Source organism: Giraffa tippelskirchi, chromosome 3 (assembly GCF_054371585.1).
Source record: "Giraffa tippelskirchi isolate mGirTip1 chromosome 3, T2T-mGirTip1v1.2.pri, whole genome shotgun sequence".
Lineage (NCBI taxonomy): Eukaryota > Metazoa > Chordata > Mammalia > Artiodactyla > Giraffidae > Giraffa > Giraffa tippelskirchi.
Window position 1 is genome coordinate 97,635,287 of NC_137277.1, and position 25,546 is coordinate 97,660,832.

At 37.8% G+C, this 25,546-nt stretch overlaps 1 long non-coding RNA gene across 1 annotated transcript; it reads right to left on the bottom strand.

Moving 5' to 3' along the window:
- Positions 1-10,637: 10,637 nt before the first annotated feature.
- Positions 10,638-24,795, bottom strand: LOC145540881 (uncharacterized). The gene is made up of 3 exons (XR_014078611.1): positions 24,334-24,795; positions 16,801-16,913; positions 10,638-13,714 (listed from the first exon to the last, which is right to left on the bottom strand). It is a non-coding gene; the product is annotated as an uncharacterized LOC145540881 (long non-coding RNA).
- Between the last annotated feature and the right edge of the window lie 751 nt (positions 24,796-25,546).

The following is a 25,546-nucleotide window of genomic DNA, read 5'->3' on the forward strand; positions in this document are numbered from 1 at the left end:
AAACCACTGCAGATGGTGGTTGCAGCCATGAAATTCAAAGACACTTGCTCCTTGGAAGAAAAACTATGACCAACCTAGACAGTATATTAAAAAGCAGAGACATTACTTTGCCAACAAAGGTCTGTCTAGTCAAGGCTATGATTTTTCCAGTAGTCATGTATGGATGTGAGAGTTGGACTGTAAAGAAAGCTGAGCACTGAAGAATTGATGTTTCTGAACTGTGGTATTGGAGAAGACTCTTGAGAGTCCCTTGGACAGCAAGGAGATCCAACCAGTCAATCCTAAAGGAAATCAGTCCTGAGTGTTCATTGGAAGGACTGATGTTGAAGCTGAAACTCCAATACTTTGGCCACCTGATGCGAAGAACTGACTCAATGGAAGAGACCCTGAAGCTGGGAAAGATTGGAGGCAGGAGGAGAAGGGGACAACAGAGGATGAGATGGTTGGATGGCATCATCGAGTTGATGGACATGAATTTGAGCAGGTTCCGGGGGTTGGTGATGGACAGGGAAGCCTGGCATGCTGTAGTCCATGGGGTCACAAAGAATTGGACATGACTGAGTGACTGAACTGAACTATCATTGTGGTTTTAATTTGCATTTCCCTGAACTTCAATGAAGTTGAGCACCTTTCTACATATTTATAGAAATTAAGATATCTACCTTTATGGAATGCCTATACAATTCTTTTGTCCATTTGTTTAGGCTGCCTGCATTTTTCCTAAAGAAAAACTTAAGATAAATGTTTGTAATAAATCCTAGCTGGTTTCATGCAACTTTCCAAGTTGTATATTATTAGATTTGATTGCTGTTTTGTTTAGAATTTTTGCTCCTAAATAAATGGAAAAGATTAGCTTGTAATTTCTGTTATCATAAACTTTTTATGTTCCAGTAGCAGGTTTATACTGGTGTCATGAAACACAGTGGAAAATGCTTTCTCTTTTTTTGTATGTATTCTGGGAGAGTTTATAAAAGAGTGGTATTATTTCTTTCTCAAATGCTTAGAATAATTCATCAGCCTAGAGTTTTCTTTGTGGCAAGGCTTTTAATAACGGCTTTGATTTCTTTAATAAAAAGGTCCTTAATAACAGATTTAATTGTTAAAATTTTTAGTAATTTATTGATTTCCTTTAAATTATCTAACTTAACGGTATAAAGTTGTCTGTACTAGCCTAGTTTGATTTGTTCATATGTCTATGATCTTTAATGATGTCTGCTTTTCATTCCCCATATTGATAATTTGTGTCCTCTCATTTTCATGAATAATCTTGCTAGGATTTAACAATTTAATCCGTTCTTTTAAAAGAACCAACTTCTAACTTTGTTGAAATTGTTTTCTGTGTTAAGTTTGTTTTCTATTCTGCTGATAACTTGTTTTATCTTTCTTTTATTTTATTAGACTGCTATTCTTTTCCTAGTTTCTTGAAAGGAAAGCTTGGATCATTCTTTTTCTGTCTTCCTTCCTAGTATGTGACTGTATATACTTTAGGTGCATCATAAAAATTTTGATAAGTTGTATATTCCTTATCATTCAATACACAGTATTTTCTTCTTTTTATGTGTGACAACTTAGAGTATTTAATTCTCATGAAGTTGGGAATTTTCTAGTTAATTAACTTCTAAGTTAATTCCACCATGGTCAGAGAACATATTATAGATTACTGAATCCTTAAAATCTGCTGAGGCTTGCTTGATGATGTGGTAAATGGACAATTTTGGCAAATGTTTTATTTGCAATTGATAAATGACTATTCTGACATTGTATGGTACATTGTTCTGTATGTATGAATTAGCTTAAGTTGGTTGATTTTATTGTTCAGAACTTTTATAACTTCACTGATTATTTTGTCTATCTAATCACCCATTAAGAAAGGTGACTTATGGATTTGAATGCAGATTTGCCTGTTTCTTCTTTTACTTACATCAATTTTTGCTTTACACATTTTGAAATTATGCTGTGTGCAAGTATGTTCAGTCAATCAATCATGTCCAACACTTTGCGACCTCACAGGACTGTAGAGTGCCAGGCTCCTCTGTCCATGGAGCTTCCCAGGCAAGAATACTGGAGTGGGCTGCCGTTTCCTCCTCCAGGGGATCTTCCTGACCCAGGGATCTAACCCACATCTCCTGTGTCTCCTGCATTGGCAGGAGAATTCTTTACCACTGAACCACCCAAGAATCCTCAAAACTATGTTACTAGGTAGCTACAGATTTTAAATTGGGGTATCTTTTGGTACATTTATTTCTTTTTCATTATGAATTTATTTCTTTCAATCTGTTTTAACATTTCTTACTTTAAAGTCTACTTTTTCTGAAACATATCTGTCTTTTGGTTAGTGTTGATATATCTTTTTCTATCCTTTTAATTTTAAACTTTTTGTGTCCTTATAGTTAAAGCATGTGTTTTAAAATTAATAGTTTTAAAAATATTGTTGAGTTTTATTTTTATCATCTGAAATTCTTAAATTTTTGCATTAGTATTTAACCTTTTTTTATTCAGTGTAATTATAATTAGAGTTTACAGCCACCATTTTTATGCTGGTTTTCTATTTGTCCTATCTGTTTTATTATCCTTTTTCTCTCCTTTCCCATCTTCTTTAAAAATAATCAAACCTGTTATTTCATTTTTTCCATGTTACCTCATATTTATACTTTCTTTTAATATTCTTTCAGTGGTAGCCCTAGAAATTATAGCATGCATCAAAGACTTAGTAAAATAAGATTAAATTATTTACTTACAACTTCCCTTTACAACTCTAGAATTTAGAATACTTTAAGTCTATACAGCCCAGCACCTCTTACCTTGGCACTGTTATCATGCATTTTATAGATAGATAGATAGATAGATAGATATAAACATAGCAGATATTAGTATTAATGTTTTTTGCAGTCAGGATTTATTTTTACTGATATATTTACCTTTCTGTGTTCTTCATTCTTCCTTGCATTTCTGTTTTTCCATCTGAAGTGTTTTTTTTTTTTTTAAGTTAAAATTTCATTCACAAAAGCTCTATTTTTTAGGGGGTATCTACTACTTAAACATGGGAAGTGAAAGAAAGTCATGTCTGACTCCTTGCGACCCCTTGGACTGTAGCCCACCAGGGTCCTCTGTTCGTGGGATTTTCCAGGCAAGAATACTGGAGTGGGTTACCATTTCCTTCTCCAGGGTAATCTTCCCAACCCAGGGATCTAACCCAGGTCTCTTGCATTGCAGGCAGATTCTTTACCATCTGAGCTTTAGATCAGCTAACACACAATACTTAAACATCTCTTTGTTGTGTTTCTCTAAAAAATGTATTATTTCAGCTTATTTTTGAAGAATTTTTTGTCAAACGTAGAATCCAGATATATATTTTTCATGACCTTAAAGATGGCATTATGTTGTTTTCTGATCTCTATCATTTCTGTGAAAACTCAGATATAATTCTTTTTATTGTTTCTTTGAAGATAATTAACCTATTTTTGGTGCTTTAAATTTTTTCTTATTATCTCTGGCTTTTAGCAGTTTTACTGTGATATGTCTTGGTTTGTTTTTTTCTTAACTTACCATTTAGATTTTTAGGCATTTCTTAAATCCATGTTTTTATCATTTTAGGAGAATTTTTGACAAATGTGTTTTCAAATATTGCTAGTGCTCTCACCTTTCTGTATATGTTCAATTGACACATATGATAGAATTTTTTTTACTCATTTATATGTGTCTATTATCCTCTTTCCTATATTTTCCTTTCTTATTTCTCTGTGCTACAATTTAGATAAGTTTCTGCTGCCATATCTTCCTGTCAACACAGTCATCGCTTTTGCTGAATCTGTTCTTCTGTGAAACCCATCTATTGAGTTAAGTTTTTCAGTTCAGGAATTTCCTATTTAATTCCTACTTAAATGGATTCCAACTCTTTAGTAAAATTTTAATTTTTTTTATTTCTCTTTTTTCTTTAACATCCTAATCATACTTACGATCCTTGTATGCTAACACCAATACCTGCATCACCTATAAGTCTGTTTCTGTCTTCTGGTTTTTCTCTTGTGATTTTGTCTCAGTGTATGCTCAGTAATTATTTATGTAATACTAGAAAAATAAATAAATAAATATACATGAGGTATATATATATAGGTATATATATACTGGAGCTATATATATAGATAGATAGGTGGATAGATACATGGAAAGCTGAAACGGGTTGCCATTTCTTTCTCCAGGGGATCTTCCCATCCCAGGGATCAAACCGTCCTTCTGGATGGGCCCCAAATTCTAATCCTTATGCTTTAGCATGGCAAGAACTGCTTCAGAAAGTTTTTTTCAGACTTTCTATTCAATCTCTTAGCCTTCTGAACTACAAGTTTATATTTTTATCAAATGTATTGAGGAGAAGTCTGGCCTTAGATCAATGTCAGCTTTTCACTCCATTCTTAGCCACTCCCTGCCTTCTCAATAAAATCTCTGCTGGTTTTTTTTCCCCTGGCAAATAGCTCTCTCTATGGAAGGCAAGTTATGACCAATCCAGATATCATATTAGAAAGCAGAGACATTACTTTGTCAACAAAAGTCCATCTAGTCAAGGCTATGGTTTTTCCAATAGTCATGTATGGATGTGAGAGTTGGACTATAAAGAAAGCTGAGTGCCGAAGAATTGATGCTTTTAAACTGTGGTGTTGGAGAAGACTCTTGAGAGTCCCTTGGACTGCAAGGAGATCCAACCCTTCCATCCTAAAAGAAATCAGTCCTGAGTATTCATTGGAAGGACTGATGCTGAAGCTGAAACTCCAATACTTTGGCCACCTGATGCGAAGAACTGACTCATTGGAAAAAATCCTGAAGGTGGGAAAGATTGAGGGCAGGAGGAGAAGGGAACAACAGAGAATGAGATAGTTGGATGGCATCATCGACTCAATGGACCTGAGTTTGAATAGGCCCGGGAGTTGGTGATGGACAGGGAGGCCTGGCATGCTGCAATCCATGGGGTTAGACATGAAGTTTACAAAGTTTGCAAAGAATCGGACACAACTGAGCAACTGAACTGAACTGAATTGATGGAAGGCAAATTCCTGATTCTCATCCCTATTCCCCTCAGCCAGAATCAGCAATGCCCCATGGGGGAATAGTGCAGACCAGTGATGGAAATCTCTGAGGTTTCCCCCATATTTGGAAAATCCCCTCCCTCCCCATTCCTGGTTGTTTCAACAGTTCTCCTATATCCTGAAACTAACTGTTTTATTTTATCTAACTTTTCTAGTTGTTTCCAGCTAAAGAGTGCTCTGCTGCAAACTACTTCCTCAGAAACAGAAGCAAAAATCCATATTGTTTTTAAAATTTGTTCCGAGTAGGCTTTGCTGTGAAAGAAAGGGGAGTTACTGGACTTCCCTGGTGTCTCAGATGGTAAAGAATCTGCTTGCAATGCATGAGACCTGGGTTGGATCCCTGGGCCAGGAAGATTCTCTGGAGAAGGGAATGACTACCCACTCCAGTCTTCTTGCCTAGAGAATTCCATGGTCAGAGGAGCCTGGCGGGCCATGGGGTCATACAGAGTCAGATATGACTAACGCAGCTTAGCACGCACTGGATGCATCCTCTAAAAGTTCCTTCGGTGATGTTTTACCTATGTATCCAAGAGTCAGAATAACTAGTTTTAACCAGAATTCTTCAATAACCTGCTGAATAAATATCGACCAGCCATTCAACTTTCCCTGCTTAATAAATGAGGACATTATCTGCTCTTCTTATTTGATGGAGTAGTCATGAGAAAAAGTGCTTATTTTAGTGTTTTGGAAAAGTAAACATGGTATACATTAGGAAAACAATTAGTTAGTTCTACATGATGACATATGTGGTTGTCTTTTCTAACTGTTCATTGGATGAATGTCTTTCTCCCCCAGCTAATCTGTTTGGGAACACTTCAAGGATAAGACCCATGTCTTGTCCATTTTATTTCTGGTGGTTTCTAGTTAGTATGATTTACAAAATAAGCATTGTTTTGAACAAAATGCCACTTCATCCTGTGTCTGCCCATATTGAAGTATTCTGAATTACAGACAGCAATGCTTATTTTGATATTTTGCAATCTATGTTGGTAAAATCTCAGCTTAGAGATTTTAATGTTTTGTACTGACTAATTTAGGGGATAATTTTTTATAATTAGCTTTTTCTATTTCATCCTTTCAGTTAATAAAGTCTTAGAATAAGGAAATCTCAGTTGTGTAGAAGAGCACTTGTTGTTAATCATTAGACCAAACTACTTTTTGTGGTAATTATTAATATGTGGTAGAAATGGATCACCTCCCACAAAGATGGGGCACTTAAAGTGAAATACTTCTGTCTGTCCTTCCACTTCCCATTCCACTGACCCTTCCTTTCATCTGAAAGCCAAGGGAATCAGTTGCTTATTTCGAAATAGTCTTGAAAATCATTTAGGCATAATTAAAGTTTGCAATATCCTGTAAGCAAGTATTATCTTCTAATATTTTCTGCCAAGAATTGAATTTGCTAGGCATGACACATTTATTGCTGGCAGTAGATGTACCAAAACGTACCAAACACCAGGGAATTAATAAATACCACAGCCCTCCTATGGAGCAAGTTGCATAAATATTTAATAGGAAATGCATGATGAATTTCTTGCATGATTATGCAGAAAAACATTTGGGAATGGTTGCAGCTGTTACATGAACTAAGCTCAGTCTCTGTTCCCCCATCACTTTCAATCTTTATCAATCTCAATATTGTGCTTTAACTTCAGCAGTATCTCCAGTGATGAGTATTGCAGACACCTGTCAACATTTCAGGAACTATGTGACTCTTTATATATGCTGTGTGTGTGTGTACTTGACAACTTTCAGTGGTGCATTTGAAGGAACAACCAAGAGATTTTTGGATAACAAAAGGGCCGTCAGGGAAATCTGACTTAAAAGAGAAGGTGAAAGAAGCTAAAAGAGTAACAGCTGCCACTCTTACGTGTGTATCAAATTTTCTCTGGCAACACCTTTACATCTGTACCTAAGCTTGTGAAAATCTAAATTTAGGTGGGTTGTTTCTTTGGGTTTGTTTTTTTTGTTTGCAGATTTTAGTATTACAAAGATTTTATTCTCTTTTCATGTCTTAGAAATCCTTTATCTTCCCCAAATATGTACTCTTGTAGCAGGTAAAATATTCCTTTAACAGTTTTGAAGTTTCTGGCATATTCATAAGGTTGAAAGTTCATAACACAAAAGGAATTTTTAATTAAGCATTATAACCAGGAGACTGTTCATCAAAACTGTATGAGCGGTGAAGTCAGATCAACATATATTTAAAGTCAGTTGTTTTGGATCCTCTGGAGCTTTAAAGGGCAGCTTTCTGAAAAGCCACTCTAGTTCCATTCAAACCTCCCAATCCATAGCAGATCCTCAGCATCATGTTCCCGGGAAATGGAGACTCCAGGAAAACCTCAAACTCTGGAATCTTCACAGACAGAACACAATAATATCTGTCTGGAGCAGAAGCTCCAACTTGCTGTTTTTTTACAAAGGCCTGTGACCTTCTAATGAATTGCAGGTGACACAGTGTCTCTGTCCCTTAAAGCAATTTAGTGCTTACTAGATGCCATTAAAGAGTTGGCACCCCATAAATTATCAAGTGATAATTATATTCTTGGCTTCAAAACGAGTAGAAAATCCTCCTTAACAACATATTTGTCCCCCAAGTGTGGTAGTAAGATGAGTTGCACCTCTTAAAATGGTGACTTGATTTACTGCTTTCACATTTTGGAATCTATTTTGGGTAAGAGATCCTGATCAGCCTGGCCAGAGACTCTGCAATCACAAAGGGAGAATGCATCATCACTGAATTAAATGTTTCTGTCAAGAGGAATTTTAGTCCAAATTCAGGATATAGTTAAAATTCCAACATTCCAGGATGTGCACCCAGGTTAAAAAGAAAATCATGAACAATATTAGAAAGCAATTTTCTTTTCCAAAAGTTAAAATCTCACCATGAAGGAAGACAGTGTATGTCCCAGCTTCCTGAGAACTGCCCACTGGGGTCCAAATGTCTAATATGTGAGCATTCTTTGATGAGCCCACCACTATTCAAGATGTCTCTCTCACTATTGGGGATGTTCAATTCTGTCCTCCAAAGCCCTTGGAGGACAAACACAGAATGTCCAGAAGGGCCTTGAGCCATGCAAATCACGTTCCCCTATCAGTGACTGAATGTCCATCATTACTCATCACAGAACCTTTATCAGTAAAATAGTCCCTTTGGGATACAGTGAGCAGACTTACGTTACCACTGCCTTCCATTTGGCCAAAGTCTAAAATCATAACCAGTTCTTGTGAGGAAAAAAAAAAAGGAAAAGAGAAAGGAAAACCCATCATATGCCAGAATCAATCCAAATGTTCGTTCCATTTATCATGATCCATCTTTGGCTCTTTTAGAATATTTATATGCTGGCCAAAGTATGAAATTCACAGAGAGGAAAGCTAAAGGGCTTTTGCCATTTTAAAAGAGATAACTGAAATACGCTTCAGTCTGACCATTAAAATACTATTTATATTGTATTAAAACTTTAATTTCACAGAAGCAGAGAAGAGAATGGTGGTTGCAGAGGTAGGGATGGACAGATGTGGTCAAAGGGTACAAAATATCAGTCATGCAAGATGAATAAGTACCGGAGAGCTGATGCACAGAATGGGGACAGATTGAAATATGTCAAGAAGGTAGATTTAAGTGTTCTCACCACATATGCACACACACACACACAAAACCCTTCAATTTAGGATGATAATTTAGTGTAAATCTTAATTAGAGCTCTACTGTCTATCTGTATTGTCTGGGTGGTAGAGAGAGTTCTAGTTCTAATGGTCCAAAAAAAGCCTTTTTCCTAATCTAGAATTATTGGTTATAGTCAATTAAAATGCCTAAAACATTTATACTAATTCACAAAGGGAAAAATCCTTTTTCCTTTACTTATTGGCTTTACTTATTGGCTTTACTTATTTTCATAATGTTCTTTTTGTGGGTTAGTTCAATGTTACTTCTCACATGTATGAAAATGAAGAAAAAAAAAACCCTTCTAAGTGAATAATATTATTTAGAGCTCATCTGCAATATTTTTATATTTGGAAACTGACTCAACTCAACTCAGACTTGCTCTAAAGGAGTCCGGTTCAAAATAGCCATTGGGAAGGGGCCAAAGCACAGCCACCAGCTTTCTGTTGCCTGAATCTTTTATTACATTGGCTCATTAAAACTCCTTGTTTGTATTTGCATTTTACTCTTGGGCAATTTTACAGCACAGAATAGTGATAAGCTTGCAGGCTGATCCTACTCATTATATTTAATCATAACTGCAATAAGGAAGACCATTGCATCATGCCTCTATCTCAAACACACAGCAGTGATTTTAAAATAGAATTCATACCTTACAATAGCTTTGGCATGTGCCTTCTCTCTCTCTCTCTTTTTTTTTCCAAGATGCTCTTGAAACATAAAATAAAGAGCATATAATAAACTTGGAGAGGTCCCCATTTTTAATTAGAATGTATGATTAGAACTAGGAAAAAGCTCTGCCTGAAAGCAAACATGTGGCCAGACAAAGAGAGAAAGAGAAGGGATGACTATAAGGAAAGGCCTAGTTAATCTTCAATGGCTGCACCACAGGGCCTTATTTTAAGATATCCATCCTAGTGGGGCCGAGAAGACCTCCATGTTGTTTGGGGTTGGTCTCCTGCATATTAAGGTTTATGTTATAGTTGAACAGAACCAAGGCTTCAATTTCTGGCATAAGTTACTAATTTTCATATGCTAATGAAAACCACACATCAGCTCCTTGAAATTCCCAAAAGTAACATCAGTTTTGCCACTAATTGCAGCAGCACTGGGGTGGTGGAGGAAAAAGGGGAGTGATTACAATAGCAAGAGTTGGGACAAGGCTCTTTGCCTCCCTAAGTGGTCCTCTAACTGAAAACGTTTGAGACTTGCCCCTCCTGGCCTTGAGTTTTCATGAATTTTAAGAAATTGGATTCTCCCAGGAGCACCAGAGCATGATGAAATAATGGAACTCTGGCCTGGGAGATACGAGGAAGAAGGTCTGACTCAAACTTCAAACCCCAGCAGAAGGGAATTTGAGACATAACTATTTGATCTCCTGTCTCAGCCTGACAAAATATTTCTCTTCAGGGCCAAAGGCACTCATCCTGGCTTCTTCAACAACTGATACTTTATGCATGAGAATATTCTAATGAATCTGACAAGCACAAATATAATAAATTGGTTTTCCATGAAACATAATTTTTCAAACAACCAGAGGATTTGGGGATGCTAAAATTTCCCCCTAAACTTTGGGGAAATCATCACAGGACTTTTTTTTTCTCCCCTGAAGCCCATCTCAGGGCTTCCTAAGCCTAGTTACCAATGCATACAAATCAGCTTTGCGCAATAAAATTTGTTCTATGGATAAAAACAGAAATGCCACAAAAAGGTTGAGGACCCCATTGCACACCATACCTCAACTTGTGCATATTCAAAACACACATGCTCTGTGAATATTTTACTAAAATTATTTGCTGCAAAGCATGAACCAGGCAGGAAGTCGATGCACCATGAATTGATTTCCAAGTCTTATTTGTGGCTGATATGAGGTTAAAGAGCATTTCCGTTCTGGGTGGAGTGGTGAAATGAATGTTTATTGTTTAGGATTTAAAAGGTCCATTATCATGCAGACTCAGTAAGGTTCTGCCACACGAAACTGAGTGCCAGGCCAGCAGGCAACTGATTCAAGTGACAAGAGGTGAGCTGTGACAGCGCTTCCATGTTAATAAAGTATGTCCCAGCACTCGAAGGAAGTCTAGCACAGTGTGAGAGCAGATAGAATTTACTAATAAGGTCTACTGTTAACGCTAATTACAGACTTCCCCCAACTTACAAAATAAATGGATGCCTTAGCAATGAAGCAACTTTTTTGGTTTATTGAATCCTGGATTTCTACTGAATCCTCTTATAAATGAAAGTGAGATTTGTTTTTTTAAAAAAACATCTCATCCCATTAATAGGGACTGTGAGCTATCTCTCTATGCACGTTTCCACTTTTAACCTCATTTTTAGTCCTGGCTAAAGTGCCTGTCCAGGAGTCAGGAATAGTGATGTCTGGTTCTTGTTACTCCAGACATTAGAAGTGGAGTCTTAAGTAAGACGGTTTCCTCATCGGCCTAAAGGAAGGTGTTGGACAAGATCAGCTGATGCAGTTGTGGAGGAATCAAAGACTCCTGTTGAGCATCATATGAAAGTTCTGGATCCTCTCCCCAGAAAAATGCATGTACACATGTGCAGAGGACACGTGGCAAACAATAACAGGAATAAAGCAATAGAATCCTAATCAGGAATCCTGGATCTTGAAACTTTTGAAGCAGATAATCTAAGGTAACTTTAAAACCTTCTTTGAGCTTTAAAACCTTCTATGATTTTGGTTTTTTGACCAGCTTATATGTGGAGATTATGTTCTTTAGACATTAGACTTAGGTGTATTACCGAGCTCCATTCTTGATTGACCAAGGTAGATATTTTCCCCTTTATTCAGGCCAACTGCCTCTACACAGTATGAGCATGAAGAGATTTTGCTTTAAATTAACATGTATTCTAATACATCAAATATCAATCTGTACCACCATAAAATAAGCCACACTTACCTATATGAATAGATCAGAACTTCTAAGGATGTAAAGCACAGGCAGGTTGATTCAACAAAGACTTATAGAGTGATGTCTCCAACTCTGGATATAATAAGACGGTGTTACACCAACCAACTTCCATTTCCATATACTGTCTGTGCTGGTCTATGCTGTGGAGTTCTGGCTTCCACCATTTTGACATCCAAAAATAAAACATTTGACATCACACCTAAAATTTCTTTCAGTTTTTAAAATTATCATATAATGTTCTTTAAAATCCTCATGCCTATCTCTGACATTGTCTCATCCTTGCTAATATAACCCTGAATTTACCCTTAGAGAATGGATATCACCAACTATCATAGGCAAGGATCAAGGGAGATAGAGAGAGGGTCAGGATGAAGATGAGGCTCAGAGGTGAAATGAGGGGAAAGGATGGATTGGTATTTGTAGCTAAGGAGTTTTTATTTCAAGATCATTGAATCTATACACTTTTCTCTCAGTCCTCTTACCAAAATATGAATTCTAGAAATTTGTTTTCAGTCTCTGTAAAGTCCATATATGTGTAAATAGATCTACATCTTCCCACTCCCTCTCAAAAACCACCCTGAGGAAATCAGCCCAGAATTACTCTGAGAAATTTAATATGCCTACTGATGACACTCACACAAAAGATAAAGCAGTCAATACTAAGTCAATCTATGTCTGTCTAACATTGGAGCACTTATATTAGTTCTAGTATTGATGTCACCAATCAAGAGACAGAGCAGCATTGTTGTAGGAGGAAAAGATACTTATGATACATAAAATAAAATCTATCCAGAGATGACCAAGGTTTCTACAAATCAAGAAGAAAAATACAGCCCACTCAGTAGAAAAGTGGAAAAGATACTTAAAGACACACTTCAAAAAACATCCAATAGCCAATAAATAAAAGACAAAATACTTAATCTCAGTCATTAAAAATGCAAATTCACATCTAATTAAATACAACTATCCACTAGAAGACAAAAATGGAAAAAGATTGACAACACCAAATGTTGCAAAGATGTGAAGCAACTGGAACTTCCACACACTGCTTACAGGAAAGCTAAACACACCTTTGGACTACCAATTTCATTTCCAGGCAAGGACTCAAATGAATTGCTCACACACGTACACCAAAAGTATGTACCAAAAAATGTGCATGGTAGCATTAGTCATGACAAGCCAATTGGAAACAACCCAAGTATTCATCAATCATAGAATGGATATGCATATGAGAGTATATTCATGCAATGACATATCAAATGACAAACTGCATTTACATGCAGAATGCTAGTGAATTTCACAAACATGTTAAGCAAAAGAGCCAGGCACAAAAGAATATAAATAGAAATCCATTTATATCAATTTCAAAACTAGGTTAAACTTTGAAATTTAAGGTGTGGTTGCCTTTGGGGAAGATGGAAGGCATGGTATTGAGATATAATTCAAGAGATGAGTGCTTCTGTGATTTTTCTATTTCTTAACAAGAGTCTTGGCATGGGTTTCACCCATGTAATCATTTTGTAATAACTCACTGTATACCTTTCTAAGCATATCAGACTTAAAAAAAGTTAAAAAATGTAGAGGCTATAGGTTTAGAGACATAGACTGATTCGCAAAGGTTTGAATCTCTTGGATTTCTCATTAACAAACTGTGTGACCTTGGGCAATTTATGTGATTTCCCTGAGCCTCGATTTCTTTATCTTTAAAATGAAGACAATAATGTTTATTGGCTTTGTAATACTAAACAGAAAACTCCTGAAAATTATTTAGTCCATCAATCTAGTCCATCTCCTCAGTTTACAAACGAATAAGCCGAGAGAGAAGTGATATGTTTTGGTCAGGATCCTGAGTTTAGGCTAATATTGGATAGCTCTTGCAGGCAAGAGCAGCTATGTACTGTGAACTGTAAGTGAACACAAAATGCCCCTTGGGTTATTTTGTTTGCTCCTTCCATGCGTGTAGAAAACACAAGACAAGGCAGAAATTTCTCCTTCACTCTGATCCTTGCTAAAGCCACGGCCCAGCCGGTCTCTACAGAGTGCCTCTGAAAAGAAAAGAAGATAACAAAATAAATCAAATAAGTAACTAATTCCCTTCCACAAATATTTACTGAGCATAGACTATAGGCCAAAGTATTCACCACATTAGAATTTCATCAGTAAACAAGAGACAAGTATCTATCTTCTAATTTATTCTAGCAGACCGAGGGCAGAGAGCAAAGGAATTGGACAGTTAAAATTAACATGATTAAATAATATAGTTTTTGAAAGTAATAGGTTCTTATCAAACGTAGGCTTTATTATTATTCAGATATGGTGAGGCTGAGGCTTCCCAGGTGGAGAGGTGGTAAAGAATCTGCCTGCCAAGGCAAGAGACACAGGAGAAGTGAGTTCAATCCCTGGGTCAGGAAGATACCCTGGAGTAAGAAATGGCAACCCACTCCAGTATTCTTGTTTGAAAAATTCCATGGACAGAGGAGCCTGGCCGGCTAACTCTGCATGGGGTCACAAAGTCAGACACAACTGAGCACACACACACGAACGCACAAAGGGTGAGGCCAACAGATTATGGGATGACTGCATTGAAAAGATAGTTGTTACACACAAATTCCAATAGGACGGGGTACACCGTCTCGTGGCAGGGGTGGGGGGATAGACATAAGGTGAAGTACCAGGATTAGTCAGGAGAAGCAAGGGGAAATGTGGGCAAGAGCCATCATCTTGGTTTCTGCAGGAAGTAACAGGTGAGACAGGCTAAACAAGTTTAGGATTGACTACTTTGAATAATTTCAGCAGGTCCGAGGGCGTAAATGCCTGGCCCTGGGATCATCTGGGTGTGGGAATATTGTCCCAGAGTGTAAGAGCTGTATCAAACAGAGAACTGGGCCTATGGGCTCTGGATGGGTTGGCTTGTAAATAAAAAAATTATTTCACAGGCCAGTCAGTTACTATATTTAGGAATCAGCTAGCCCTGGTAGGGATAGTCTCTCCAGGGTTCACGAGACACCAGATGTGTCTTGTGAAACATACGGTTAATACAATGCTCTGAAAAACAAAGATGGCAGGGCATGGAAAATAAGAATGAGAAACTAAAACCATCACTAAATCTAGAATATTTATCAAACAAGTCATGAAACGGGCATCCAAACGTTTGCTGAACTACCTTTATATGTTTCCTTTTGCTTTTATATTTTGGTTCTTAGCTGTCCATGCAGAATTAACTCTCCCATATGGGAAAAAAAAAAAAAAGAGTCTTGCATATGAAAATTCAATCACATTTTGTGATGAAGCACAATACTATAAGAGAGGGTAGTTTGTATCATCTAGGCACTTGTGTAGCATAGAAGCCATTCAGCCTGACATAAGCTTTAAGTCATCATTCTGCCAGAACAGCTATCTATATTCTCTGCACACAAATATTAATCCCATGGTCAGATCAACACCCCTACCTCAGGATCCATGTGTAACTATAGCTCTACAAAGATGTAATAGAGAGATGACAGACCAGCTTATTTTTATGTACAGTTTGCTGTACACAGTCCTAAGTAACAAATGATGAAGGCAATACAAGGATTCTGGCATCAATCCTTGGTCACTCCTCACTGGGAAATAATTATCTTCAGTCGGTGTGGTTAAGAGAATACTTCTGATCCAGGTCTGTGCTTAATCCTCTTCGCTGTCAATCACCAAGAAATAGGAGCTCCTGGGTGACCGTGGTAGAGACAGCTTTGGTGAATACAGGAAAGCAGAATGCAGGACAATTAAAAGTTGGCAAAGTAATAAGTGAGAGTTACGATTAATCCAAGAAATAAATGACAAGAAGGAAAACACTTCGCAAACATTTTTAAAACACTGCCGTTTTACTCATAATCAAAGCAATCACAACCTATTCTAAGCACATAACACTTCTGAATAGATGGCGGCAGAGACTGGGGAGTTTTAAGAGGCCCCAGAGTGGTTAATGGGGGAATTAGCACAACTCAGAAAAGACATTAATTAGGTCAATCTGCAGTTTTGAAAAACTTTAGCACCTCTCCAATGCTATTATTGAAATAATGACTCCAGTTACTCAACGGTAGACAAAGATTGGGCCTTTTAAAACTGGCTTTAAAAGGGAAGTCTGAAGAAAGAACTAAGTTAGAAAAACTATAATAAGAATTAATGGAATTGTGTTTGTGAATTCTAAAGGCAGACACATGTGAAAGAATGAAATTTTTGTAAAGAACTCTTCAACACCAATTTTACAACTAAAGGGAAAAGAATGCCCAGTGATACTGAAACTAAAAAGAGAGATTATATGTGCAAATTCTCCAGAAAATAAATTTTACCTTGTGTAGAGAGTATGAACCTGTCAGCAGTACTTAGGAGCAAGAAGCATCCCAATAACTGGTAGATTTTTAAATGAAATTAATACTAGCACAAAGTTCCCCTCATCACAGTGAGGGGTCAAATTTTAGGTGCCACTCCTTCAAGCACTACAGAATCCAAGGTGCTTATGTAATGCCTCAGAACAGGAAAAGGAGCTGTCCCTTAATTTCATGGTGCCCAAGGCTGCTGCAGCTTTACTACTTATAATAATAAAGCATGATCCACTACTATCTGTCAAGTAATTCTGATCCAGAAAAGGCAGAGCTGTCTTTTCAGCAGTCCCCACCAATGACCGCTGAAACCCTTGTAAGAATCGTATAATATCAGTCTATAGGGCCTCAGGAAGTAAGTGCAGAACTTTTGCCAGATGGTATGTTTTACGAACCATGTATTACAAATTAGGCTTGATTTTTTATGCAGAGCTTTGGAATTACATAATTCAAAATGCTACTTGTTTCAAAACACAGGATACTATAACCAAAAAATTCTGTCAAATTTGAAGAAGCATTCAAATCATTGTGTTATACAACAATCAATAATCAATTATGTATCAAGAATTTATGTTCTCTTTTTTATGGAAAAATCAATGTCTTTGATATATGTTGCCAATCAATTTAGGATATGTTAATACATTTTCACTTACAATGATATAAAAATCAGAATTCATTGTTAAGAGTTAAAACTTCTTCCTCTACACAAATAATTCCTGAAAGTGATGTTAAGTAGCATGACTTTAAATAAAATAAAAAGCCAGGCGTGTAACCTGATGCTGCCTGGTGGTCTAGCAGTGAGCCATGGCCTGGGTTCGATCTTGTCTTGTTTTTCTGTGGAGGGGATGGAGTGCTTCCTTGGTGGCTCAGACAGTAAAGAATCTGCCTGCAATGCAAGAAACCCGAGTTAGTCACTATGTCAGAAATATCCCCTGGAGAAGGGAATTGCTACCCACTCCAATATTCTTGCCTGGAGAATCTCATGGACAGAGGAGCCTAACAGGCTACAGTCCATGGGGTTGCAAAGAGTTGGATAGGACTGGGCAACTAACACTTTCTCTTTTCACTTTCTTTAAAAACAGAAAAATCATTGATTATTTTCCAGAATAACTGTCAAGTTACCACAAAAATGATCCTTCATAAATGACAAAGCATGTTGACTGACTTGAGTTCCCCAGGATGGTTTTCCACTTCCTCCATATCTATTTCAAGATTTGATATGTGGAATTCCATACATTATTATTAGTTAATCAGTCAGAGAGGGATCAGGGAAGTCTTTTAACATTTCCAGGAATGTTAGCACAATATGAAATCTGGAATCTGTAGAGAGTCAGGGTTGAGGGCAAAGACATTTGACAATGTTCTTCCAGACTTACAAAAATATTGGTCATAAAGACTGGACAAAAGATTCTAAACTTCTTTAAAGGGACATAATTGAAGTTTGGTTCCTTTCTAGAAGAGAAGAGAGACTTAACATATATTTTAGAGGCACCTTTAGTGTTAATTGAGGAAATTGTCAAGAGCAAGGGCTTTGTAGTCAATTTTTGTGTAGTTCCGCTTTACAAACTACACTGTGTTTAAGATAAGCAATCAGGGCCTCAGTGCTCTCTTGCTCTGGACACCAGTGCATTAAATTACATGGTCAGGCAGATATAACAGCTCAGGAATCACAAGTACCAATTCCTGAAGGGTTCTGAATTCTAGTTTAAGATTGTATGAAGATAGTAGGACTTAATGAAAATGACTAAACCACATGTAGTGTAAGATTATGTTCCTTTTAGTTCACACATTTTTATACAATTAACTGTAAATAGTAAATAACTGATTCGGCAATCAATCTCCAGCTCTGCCTCACTATGGAACTGATGACAAATCTTTAGCAAGAGTGATGAAGAGAATAGTCCTGGGCCAGTTTCGAGCCTCTTCAGAGCCTTGCATTGCTCTCATCCTCCATTTTTCAATATGTGCTATTCTGATGCTCAAGTTAGTTCTTGAGTTGCAGCTCTTTGTCACCCTCAGAGCTCTATCTCTGGAGCAAACTGTATAAAAAGTACTCACTTAAGTAGAGACTCATAAAAATGGAAGTGAAACAAAAAGAAGGAGAGGGAAGAAGTTGTTCCTTGTGGGACAACACCACTACCAGTCTCCAGGCCAGTAGCCCACTGACCTTGAACTTGGTTCTCTCACTCTATCTTTGTTCTCAGTGGGGAGAGTCCCAAGAGACAAGAAAGGGGACTTATACTTTTGAAGTATCTTTCAAAAATTGTATCTTGCTCTTGCCAAATCCTGCTCAGAATCAGTATTCTCTATGAAAAGCTAGCATTCTTCTTTAAACCATAGCAATGAGGATAGTCAAGCCTCTTGAGTTAAAAAAAAAAAAGGACACCATGATACTTTGTGTAATGCTAATAAAGACCCCCCTACAATAACTGACCATAAGAATTACCAGCAGACCACATCTCATCCAAAACTGTGTGGATTACAATTCTACAGATTTAAAAAAATATTTCAGAAAGTATGCTCATGCTTGGAAATCCCAAGTTATTAGGTTCCTTCAAGTAGGTAAAATTGAGGAACTCTAGGAGGACAACAAAGAGGACCACATTCTTTCTTTCCCTGTGGCCTGGGCCTATCACAGATTCTTTTTCTCTTTCTTGACTGAAATTAATACTCATTACTTTGGGAGGTGATCACTTTTTTTCCCCTAGTCGTTTAGTATAATAACCACCTAAAGTCTAACCATGAGTTTGTCCTTTGTCAACTGCGAAAGTAAGGAATCACTGGAATACAGTACCACATCTGAGTTCTAGAAATCAGTACCTGTTGAGGGATTAAAGGGTCCAGGAAGGATGACTGGACATCTGAAGCATTTACATCCAAGATCTTGGGCAAGAGTCTTTATTGAAAAAAGTAATTCCTCTCATAGAACAGTGAGGAGCTTTCTACCCCTCTGTTCTGGGTTGAGGGCTATTTAGTTGCCTCAGATAGTCACAATATAACTAGCTGATTCAAAGACTCCTTGTTGATTCAAGTTCTCATGATACTAAACGTTTGAAATTTTCAAAGAGAAATAGAAGAAGAAAAAAAAGCTAATATGTAATGACTATTTGCCATGTGCCAGGCACTTTGCAAAGCATTTTACAAACATTGTGCTACCAATCCTTACTACAAACATAAGAGTAGGAAAGATGCTCCTAACACTCCACTGTAATCCAACACGGACACTGACAAATTAATTTAATGAACACTTAACCAGCCATGATGTCATACAAGTATAAATTAGCTGAACAGTCAAACACATTGTACAGGTGAGAAAACAGAGGCTTAGAGAAACTAAGTACCTGCCCAAGACACACAGCTAGAAAATAGCAAAGTCAGGATTTGAACACATGTATTTCTGATTCCAAAGCCTGAGATTCTTTTTTTTTTTGTAAACTATCCCATTGCGTCTTCCTGTTAGAGTGATCAGTTCCATACCAAGAGGATTTTTGTGACCATTAAGATGCTGGATTACAAGTTATTCGTGAAGAAACCATGCTGACCATTAATGACATCACCTGTGTGAACATTGTTTTTTTTATCTTTTGTATGTATCTTTTTGAAAAATAGTTTCAAGTTCTTTTCATTTTCTATAGACTAAATTCCTTGGTTCTGGCCTCACAATTTCAAAATCCACTGGTCCCAATCTTGTGCTTGTATTCCAGTCACTTGAGACACTTAAATATCCTTGGACTTTCCTCTTCTTTTGCTTTTGCTCATGCTCTGCTCAAATCAGAAATGTCCTCCAATCTTGGTCCCCAGTTGAAATCCAGTATCTCTTTTAATGGTAGATTAAAAGTTGACTCACTATAGTAGGCAGTAAGTTGCTTAAAGCTCCCTTAAAGGTTAACTCAGTAAGTTACAGGTTCCCACTGTTCTTCACATTCTTGCTTCTCAGCAATGGCTGAGCCAAGGCCAGCATGTCTATCAGCTCATCAGCAACAAATCAGATTCCTCCCCAAATACAGAGACTATAGTCAAATAGTACTGAACACCATACCCAAAAGGTCCTGTTAAAGGAGGGGTAGCAATACTGTAGAGCTGAGTGAAAGCAGAAGGCACCAGCAGAGACAGAGAGGGAACAGGGTAAAACACAGATAAGAGGGACTGAAATTGCTTCCGCCAGAGTTCAGCTGCCTCAGGCCACATTGCTCACAAAGCCTGGGGTGTATTTTCATTCATGTGATCTTCATGTTCTTTCAACAACCCCTTTTTCCCTGAGTTAGCTTGAGTAGGTCTCTTCTCATGGAAAACAAAGAGCCCTGCCTACAGATCAGATTTCTTTGCTCATTGTTCAGGATTTAAAATCTTCCTGGTTGGCATTCACTAACCGTTTTTTATTTACACTTCAATTTCAGCACTGTCCTACCTGCAATAAATGTTAATTACTCATAAATCTTTCTCATCACTTTTCCTTCAGACCAAATTCATTCATCTTTATCTCCCTCAGTACCCAGTAGAATCTGGCACATATTAGATTTTATACAAACATTTATTGAACTGAGTAATGTCTGGTGATGTCAATAATCATCAACTAGGACTTGTGAAACTTCCTGAATTGTATTTTCTGGATGTTTACTGGGACATTTGAAGGGGAGAAGGCTGAGTGAAGGGTAAGATGGGAAGCCAACAATACCATTGAACTTGATACAACTCCTGGGGGCCTTGAGCAGGGTGTGGACAGTTAAGATTACCTGACTCAAGATGATCTGGAGTACTAACACAATTTCAACAGTCTGATGAAAACAGACCTTCATTTCACAAAATCTGTAAACTGTATCCTTGATTCCTCAAGCAGAATATGGATATTAACCTTTTTTTGGGGGAAAAAAAAAAAGTCATTGTGTTGATTTTAATTCATTCAAAGAAGCCTCCCTAAGGAGTTTCATCTTAAACTTCATATACAGAGCAATCCTACAATATGTCATGAAAAATAGCTTATAAAATTGTGGTTTTATGACAGATAACATAGCTCTGTAATATTAGTAGTATGTAGTAGTGCCCTTATCATGGTGAAATTCCTTTCTGGGAAATGTAAACCTTTGAATGATGATTAAGGGTACCGGAGAGAAGCATGCTTTGGACAAACTCCCACGTTCATCTGTTGCCTGACAGGCATTGGCATGTATCTGGATCCCACAGATCATTAGGAACAGAGTATGCCTAGATTCAGAGACCTTATTTGGTTCATGGCTAAGCCATAAAGAATGGCCCTTAGCATATGAATCTAAGGAAACTTATTCATGGATATCTCACTCTATAACATGCCTCAAGATGATCCAAAGCCATGATTTTAAGCACTGAGAAGGCTCAGCTTCTTGGGTAAAAGTTATATTCAAATGTTTGCTGGCAACACTTGAGCACAGTAATAATAATTAACATTTATCAGGTTATTACTAGATAACAGACTTTGTGTTAAGTACTTCCCATTCATTACCTCTCTAATCCCCACAGTAACTGTGTAAAAGTATCCTGTGATCAAGTCTAATTTAGAACTGAGAAAAGCAAGGCTTACAAAGATAAGTAACTTGTCCAAGATCACAGTATTAAGTCAGGATCAGGATTGTGGACTGGAATCAAAGCATTTGAAATCCAGCACTTGACTCTCTTAAAAAAAAAAAGTAACATTTTATTAATAGATAAGCAGTGATAGTGAAGTTGCTCAGTTGTGTCCGACTCTTTGTGACCCCATGGACTGTAGATTGCCAGACTCCTCAGTCCATGGGATTTTTCAGGCAAGAATACTGGAGTGGGTTGCCATTTACTTCTCCAGGGGATCTTCCCAACCCAGGGATCAAACCTGGTTCTCCCACATTGCAGGCAGACTCTATCATCTGAGCCACCAGGGAAGCCAACAATAAGCAGTACATGTATGCCAAAAAATTTAAATAAAAAAAGAAGCACATACGAAATAATTAAAATTCCTACTATCTACAAATCATTACTATAATGCTTCGAGTAAGTACTTTTAAACCCTATTCTATATGCATGCTTATTTTTATAAAAATGAAATCATACTGTCATCTAGTTCAAAAATCTGCTTTTTGAGTTAACAAGCACATCAGTAAATGTTCTACTTATCTAATTCTGAGAACATATTCAAGTTTTCCCAATGACCCGACAATGTTTTTTAAAGGCAATTTGTTTAAATGACTGTCCATTCCAGAACAGCATACTGCAACTGTTTAAATGTCTCAAGATTCTTTTAATATGAACTTCTTTAATTCTCCTTTTCTAAATGACGTTAATTTGTTGAAGAGACTAGGCCAGTTATCCTAAAAAAATATTCTATCTTTTGAATTTGCCTCACGGTATCGTTTAACTTGTTCCTTTATCGCTTGTTAGTTGTGAATGAGAGATCAGAGATAGTAACAAGAGTTGTAACTTCAACCCAGAACCAATTAGGGATGTATCTTTAGATAAAATATTTAACTTTATTGAACCCTTGTTTTCTACCTGCCATGCATATCAAACTCAACAAATACTAGCTAGCATTAGATAGCAGTCATACCAGGGTAGTACACAGTAAATCATGATTTGTTTTTAAATCAGCTGATCATCAATTGATCATGGGTAGAAAGAGAGCCTCTGATCAATATTAACCCTTACAATAATCTGCTTGCTTAATGCAGGTGCTTAGTTTTTCAATTAATTCCACAATATTAGAATAAAAAAGACTGTGCCTCAAATTTTTAAAGCATAGACTAAAAGAAAATCAGGAGTAGTCAGCACTAGTTGAACTGCTGCTTATCCCCATGTATATTGGGCTATTAAACAGCAACAACATATTTCAAAGGATAAAATCATTCGAAGTACATTCTCAGACCACCATGAAGTAAAATTAGAAATGACTAACAAAGAAATTTGGAAACTTTGAAAATACATAGAAATTAAACAATACACTCCAAAATAGTCAATAGGTCAAAAGGAAAAATCTCAAAGATATTTCATAGGAAATCACATAAAGAGTATTTTGAGATGAATAAAAATGAAGACTCTATATATCAAAACTTATGGGATGCAGATAAAGCAACACTTGGAGGAAAATTTATCCTTGTAAAAACCTACATTATTGAAGGAAAATATAGAAGGAATAACTTAACCTTCTACTTTAAAACAGTAAGGGGAAAAAAGAGCAAACTAAACTCCCCACAAGAAAGAAATGATTAAAAATTAGAGCAGGAATTAGTGAAATGAGAAAAGAAAAACAATAGAAACCATGATACCAAAAGCTGGTTCTTTGGAAAGACCAAAATTAGCAGATTTAATCAAGCAAAAAGAGAGAATACTCAAATCACTAAAATCAGGAAAGAAAGAATGAACACTGCATTTGCAAAACTATAGAAAGTGGATTAGTGATTACCTAGGGCCTAGGGGTGATTGAGGAAAAATGAGGAGTAACTGCTAATGGGTATAAGCTTTCTTCTTGAAGTGATGAGAATGTTCTAAAACTGATTGTGGTGATGGTTGACAACTAGATGAATATACTAAAAATTATGGAATGCTTTACATATGTGAAATGTAAAGTACATAAATGATATCTCAATAAAGCTGCAACTGACAGAAGGGAGAGAGAAAATGCGAAGAGAGTTAGAAGACTTGAAAGGAACAGCTCTTTCATGGGGTTTGCTATAAAAGGCCAGTGAAACAGGACGAAAGCTGGAGAGAAACGTGAGGTCAAGGTATGCCTAATTGCTAAGTGAAAGTTATTACATGTTTTTACCTTAAGTAATGTCACAATGGGCAGTGATACAGGAGTGAAAGAGAGAGCACGCTTGCAAATAGCCAGTAGGTAATGAGACCTACGGCACAAGTAGAGAAACTGGCCTGATGTGTAAACACAGCCTTGCAAGTTGACTCATCCGTTGCAGTGGGGCAGGCAGAGAGTAAGGTCATAGAAGCAGAGAGGCTGGAAGACTGATACTGCAGTCTTGAGGAAGTTCTTTGTGAAAGGCAAGAAAGAAAGAGAAACCAGGAGAATGAAAGAAGCAGCAACAGGGAATCTGGGCAATGAGCCTGAGGGGTCTGAATGGAAGAAATGGTACCAACAGGGATGTACCAACAACCAAGACCATTGCTCTTAGTAAGCCCTCCCTGCCCCCAGCTCCCTAGGGATTGCACTTCACTCAATGCAAGAACAGATACAAAAACGAGAAGGCCAAGTTCCCCAGCTCTAAGTAGTCAAGCCCCAAGAGGGGGCTGAGATAATAAAGACACTGCCACAATGTGTCTCTAGCCCCATGACAGTCTGACCACACTTTACTCACCCTGGTTTTCCTGTCTGCTCTTCATGCCATCTACTGTCTCCCGGCCCATCCCCTATTCCTGCAGGTTTTCTCTTAGATCCGTCCACGTTCAAACTTCCACTTGACCTTGACATTTCTCTGCTATGAACTTGCTGTCTAACCCCTGCCTTCCCAACCCTGCTGTCCCTTCACAAACACCTCCCTGCTCCTGGCTTCTGACCCCAGCCTGCCCCAGCCTTGATTTCCTCTTCCCAGTTTGGCTTTTAAACCTCCCAGTGATCTCACCCCACTGTGGAGCCGAGATAGGACTGCTGTGTTCTAAAAGGTCACCAGTCAATGGGGAAAGAATTTCCCCATAGAAAAAATTGTTATAAATAGTGGTATGGTTCCCAGGCCAACCCACAAAGGCCTATTTAACCAACCATGATGCTGGCATAGCTGTCCTCAGTGGAGGGGTTCCGGAAGTCTAAAGAGGCTGACCCTGGGGGACGAGGGCTAGGCAACAGAGTGGAAGCCCCAGACAATTTAACAGTTCCCATGGCAACGTGGAAGGGGCGAGTGCGGTGGCAGAGGAGGACGGTTCCAGGAAGAGGCTGAACGGTGTCTCAGAGGGCAACCAAGCTGAAGTGAAGGTTGTAGAGCAGGGAGCACCTCTGCCCAGAGAGGGCTCACGGAGTGGAGCCCACTGGGAAGAATCCAGTGGCTGAGGAGCAGGGGCCAGCTCTGTAGATCTTTCCTAAGCAGAAAGACATCACAGCATCTCTCCCCTTAGCTTCAGAGTATCTGCCCTCCCGCTAACTCTGTCTCTTTCTGCCCCTGGTCCTGTAAAGTTCCTGATTCTTCTCTTTCCCTTTTGTCACCCAGTTCATCCTGCTTACTGGGGTGCCACACATTGCTGGCTGTTCGCATGGTGAAGTTGACTTTCCTTGGTTTCCTTGCTTTTTGGTTGAGTGAGTCATTTGTTTTGACTGCCCTGTATCCACCCCCATTTCGCATCCTTACTTTCAGTAAGTGCACCATGAGTTCCTTTACGGGAATTCCTCTCTTCCTTTGATACAGACTGGGTGGTTGTAGATCAAAGTGCTATGCCCTCTCCTAGCCAAGGGAACCACAAGAAAGATTACTTGCTGTACCTTCCATTCCTCTGGCTTATCTCACTCTTCAGCTTCACCTTCAATCAGCAAGTGCCTTCCTGAGCCTTTCAGTGAATTGCTTTATGCTTGCATCTGCCAGA